The sequence below is a fragment of the Martes martes genome (assembly GCF_963455335.1).
Source record: "Martes martes genome assembly, chromosome: 8".
Lineage (NCBI taxonomy): Eukaryota > Metazoa > Chordata > Mammalia > Carnivora > Mustelidae > Martes > Martes martes.
In genome coordinates this window covers 38,280,739-38,286,314 of record NC_137895.1, presented here as the reverse complement: position 1 = coordinate 38,286,314, position 5,576 = coordinate 38,280,739, and positions in this window count along the sequence as shown.

The window sequence follows — 5,576 nt, the reverse complement described above, 5'->3', positions numbered from 1 at the left end:
GTTATGACTCTGGCCAGACGGTTTGCAGCCCAAGTGAATTAAGATTCACATTTCTGCTAATATTCCCAGACAAGGTCACTGTGAATGGTCCAGCAGTCTGGTTTCTGTATAAAAGTGCTCACCTGAGGGGCAAGGGAGAACTGAAATCTGGCTCATGTTTCTCAAGCCAGGTCATATACCGTGACAAGAAGCTGTTTCTATTCAGAGGAAGGAATGCCTTTTTCTTTGCATGAAGACACTGGTCTCTCGCCAAGCCAAACACCCATTTGGGAGTCATCTTCCCAGAGGGAGGAGCACTTTCTAATAATTCCTGAGGTATTTTCTAATTTATCCACCACACACTGTGCCTTTTCCTAGTGTATCTACCATGAGGAGGCATCTTTTGCTAATTTGCACAAATATTAACAACCATCTTGTTCATAGACTTCCCATGCATTTTTTTTTTTTCTAATAATGTCATATGAAAGGCTATGGTACTTGAAATCTTGCCTCTAAACTGCATCTGTGGTTGGGGGGTAACAATTGACTTTTCAGAGTTACTTCACCAACTGTTAACTAGAAAGACTGACATTCTGGTTGAAGTCAAAATTCTATCATATTATCAAAAATGTTATCTATTATCAGAAAATAGATTACAGAAACCTTGAGATGGATACAAAATTTTAAAAATTGTGTTTTGTTTACTAAAGATATGGAATTTAAGCTTTCTGCCTTCTTAGTCATATTTATTTTGTGCCAAAATTAAATTTTATCTATTTATTCTATTAAAAGCTATATATGCATGCACATAAACATACACATAAAAATAAATTCAGTTTTGCGACCTAATTTTATAGTTCTGTATATGGACTAACCATAGTCTTTACTGCCAGTCCTAGTATCTCCATTACTGAATTCTTATGTTTGTTTGATTTCTTGGTTGCTTATGTCTTCAAGTAATTTTTCTCCAGAAAGGTATATGGATTATATATTTCCTAAGACTTTACTCACACTTTTGCATGATAACTAAGGTCTCAGGCCCTTGGATGAAATAGGTATAAGTTCAAGTCCTAATATCATTTTTTTCTGTGTGACTCTAAACAAACTTAATAATTTTGCACTTCATAGTTTTCAAATTCCTCAGAGGATTTGTGTGAGGCTAATGGAGTTAATACATGTAAAGTACTTACTAGAGTGTTTAACACATAGAGAGGACTAGATATATATAAGCAGAGTATAAAAATTTGAGGTCATAGTTTGCTTTCAAAACTCTAGACATTGCTTCATTGTGTTTGGACATTTAGTGCTGCAAAAGAAAAGTCTGGTTTCCATTTTAGTATATGGTTCCATTATAGGTATATTTCTTTTCTTTTTTCTTTGAATGATTGCTTATTACAATTTTCCTTTAAGTTTTAAATTCTACTATTGTGAAAGTGTGTACAGGTATGGTTCTCTATTTATTGATTTTTTTTGGATCTTATGATCTTCACACAACCTTTTTCTAAATATATAAAAGGTATTTCTTCTATTGCTAGTATATTTTTATTTGATATGTCTCCCTTTTAATCTGATTTTATATTCAGAAAAATTAATTATGTATACATTGTTTTTCTTTCATACCTATGACAATTTCTTTCTATGTCTTCATCTATTTGTCTTTTTTACTCTGCATAATTGTATATTAAGTTTTTTTCCATAATAGTTATTCATGCTTACTCTACTTCTGTCAGTGTAGATTGTAAATCTGTAAAATCATTTTTAGTTTCCTCGTATTTATTTCCTATCAGATTCCCTTTTTAACTCATCTAATTTTTTTTAACTTCAGGCTACTTTCTATTGATACAAAATTATTCTTCTTCTCAATATTTTTCCATATTTTTCATGTATTTTGCGTACTTCAGACAAAAACAAAAACTTTCCAGATTTCTTCCCTTGAATTCTGCATCAAAGTGCTTATAATATCTAATCTCTTCTTTTCCTCAATTTTTAAGATGATATTCTCTTTGCTTTGTAGTACTTTTTCATAGGTCTCATGGCTTATTTTCATGCCATTTTTGCTGTATATATTAGGTTATATGGATTGCCTGTGGTTGTCCTCTATTACCACTTGAGGAACGGTAAGAATTTTACTCTCATATTTCCAGCTACAGGACAGGATGAAAAAATCTATTCCTATTTTACTTTCTATATTCTGGCGAGCATGTCCTAATAGTTTTCAATTACAAAGGTCACAGATTCCCTCTACATCCTTTCATGCATTTCTGATATCCTGAATTATCAAAAGTCATGAAAAACTATGATTTTTTTTGCTCACATCTACCATTTTTATCCTTCATTTTTCTTGACATTTTCCTCTATAATGCTTATCTTGTAATGAGTACTCATAAAATACAGTGGAGTACTGCTAAAATCCTTTGTTTCCTGGGAACTACTATCTCTCAAGCGATTCAGAAAGACCAGAAAGAGAGTTGGAATTAGAGAAAAGTTTAACTACTTCTGAAAGACACTGTTTCGTCACCATGTGTCCACTGACCAGCTTCTGATGCACAGAACTCTGGTTAAGGAATTGGAAATAAGAGAGATATAAGCTATCTCTTTTGTCTTTCCTGGTAAATTTTACCTATAATAAATAACAGATTTTCTTCTGAAATCAGCATTATTCTGTTACACAATTTTTGTTCGTGAACTTTGTTTTGTTTTTATATTTTAGAACAGTACAAACTGAGACTCAAATATTAGCATTATACAAAAGGTCTACAAAATTTTGCAAAGGAGTCTTGAGAAAATACTACAAACTATTAGGATAACAAATGTTTAACCAAACATATGAGATTATTTAATGTTGAAAGCAGTAGATTAAAGTCAACATTTAGAAAATTATTTCTTAACTTTAGAAAAAATCTATAAGATATAAATATATTAGACCTGCTAAAAGTAGTACCTGAATACCTGTGCTTTTTGTCATGTTCATTTCCTTGATCTACCTGCAGCTGCTCTAAATTATATCAAATAAGATGAGATTGATTATGTAATCAATGGGTAAGGATATTCTTCTGTGATTCATGGTTAGGAAAACAGCCTCTGGAACTAGGATGCCTGGGATTAAATTCCACTTGTTACTTATTAATTCTGGGGAGGATGAGTGCCACTGCAAAGAATATCTTTCACAGAATTTAAGAATTTGAGATAACCAACTTTGAGATGGGCCAGCGTGAAAGAAGTGCCAGGACTTGAATGCATTTATCTCTGCTTCCCTCGCTCTGCCAACTCCATTTTCTCCCACTGCATTCCTGTTGCTCCACATGGCAACCTTGTGTATAGCTATGGCAGCTTTGATGAAACAACCCTTCAAGATGTTTTCCAACAAAGAGGATAGGACATCTATCTCTGACTTCTCGTTAGGAACTCCTGTGCGATGACTGCCCAAGTTTGCAATCCCATTAACTGTAGGTATTGCTTTTCTATTGCTGTGAAATGAAGTACCACAAATTTAATGTCTTGAATCAAAACATTTATTATCTGACAGTTTCTGTGAACCAGGAGTCTGGGCTCTCTGCTCAGGATCTCACCAGGCTGAAATCAAGTTGTTACTTAGGACTGTGATCTCATCTGAGGCTATGGGTCCTGTTTCCAGGCTCATTCACATCGTTGCAGAATTAAGTTCCGTGAGAGTGTGGGACTGAGAGCACAGTGTTCTGACTGACTATAGGCTGGGACACACCCTCAGCCTCTGGAGGCAAGGCTCATGATCTAACCATCTGGCCCTCTCACATCATGGCAACTTACTTCTTAGAAGTCAGCAGGAGAATGGCTCTTTTCTTCTGCTATAGTGAAGTAGTCTATAAAGTAAATAATCATGGTAGTAACGATCTCATCATTTTCACAGGTCCACCAAGCCTCAGGGGGAGGGGATTATCCAGGGTGTGAATAACAGGGGGTGGAAATTTTAGGTGTCATCCTAGAATTGTGCCAACAGTAAGGGTTTAAGTATCTTTCTTGGACTGCCAGGGTCATTGGCCATCCCCCTGTAAGGTCACAGAGCTCCCTTATCCTCTAATGTTCCATAAAAAGAGAAAAAACCATGTCACTAATTTATCCAGGTTATAAGTTTTAAGGAGGGATATTTTTAAGTTGGTCTTTAACTTCTTCCTTTCATTTTTCAGGGTATAAAGATAGTGGATCTTCCTCTCTAGATAGAAAGCTCTTGTAGTAAGGAAGTCACAGTTTTCTTGCCTTGTCTTTCCTGTCCCTCCCACTAGGATATTTTCTTCATCAAAGTTTCTCAGTAAAAATTTACTGAATTCATTAAACATGTTAAATGTACTGATAATCTCATTTAGAAATAAATTCCCACCCATCTTGCATACTTGCTAACAAATCTCTCAGGAAAACCATAAACATGATAGACCAGACCTCAGATTATTTCACAACTACCCCATTGCAGAGATGCAAATCCTTTTTTAGTCTCAATTCTCAATATGACATTTGCATTTTAGTCCACACCAATAAATACAGATAAATCTGAGTTTTAATCTTGGATTCTGAAATGCAGCCAATAACACATTATTAAACATACAATTTTCACTCAAAGTAAATTCATTTGGATTAATTTGGATGATTAAATCATTTCACAAAAGATCTGTTGCAATAACTACTTTTCATGTTGTATAAATAAATATGCTAAAAAGATAATGCCACAAATTGTTAGGAAATTTTGCATTGTAGAAAAGGCCAATCCTAGTTATAGAACTAAAACACCAAGCTTTTTGGCATTACATTTAAGAAACAAATACAGATGAAAAACATGCTGCTAATCTATCTTTTATTTTCTTTCTCTTGTAACTCATGCCAGCAAAATAAAGCTTAGAAATTCTATAGCAACAATGGCCTTCCTTTAAATAATGATAGAAATCTGGCTCACTTTGATTACATGTCAGCTTATAAAAGTCTTATTTTTTTAAGAAAATTTAGAGTAAAATATCTCCTTTGAAAGGGGACGTTTAAAAAGACCCATAAGAATAGGAGGCAGGAAACAAGGAAAGACAAAAACACATCTAATTTATCTAGAAGATTTAAGAAAGAATATTTTTGTGTTGGTCTTTAACTTTTAAGCACTGTTCCATTTGAACCTTAAAACAATATACTTTTTCACAATCTGGAATGTGACAGATCTTGCTACTCTAAAGAGGAAGTCATTAGGAAAGAAAGACACTGAGATCATGACCTGAACCCAACTCAAGAGTCAGACGCTTAACTGACTGAGCCACCCAGGTGTCTCTAGAGATAAGAACTGTTTTAGGTCAATCTAATAAGAAGGCACAAAGAGATGCCAGTCTAGTGTGATACTGGGAGTTATAATAAAATATATATTTGGGGGCCGCCTGGGTGGCTCAGTGGGTTAAAGCCTCTGCCTTTGGCTCAGGTCATGATCCCAGGGTCCTGGGATCAAACCCCACATCGGGCTCTCTGCTCAGCAGGGAGTTTGCTTCCTCCTCTCTCTCTGCCTGCCTCTCTGCCTACTTGTGATCTCTGTCTGTCAAATAAATAAATAAAATCTTTAAAAAAATATATATATATATTTGGTCCTCATCTGTTTC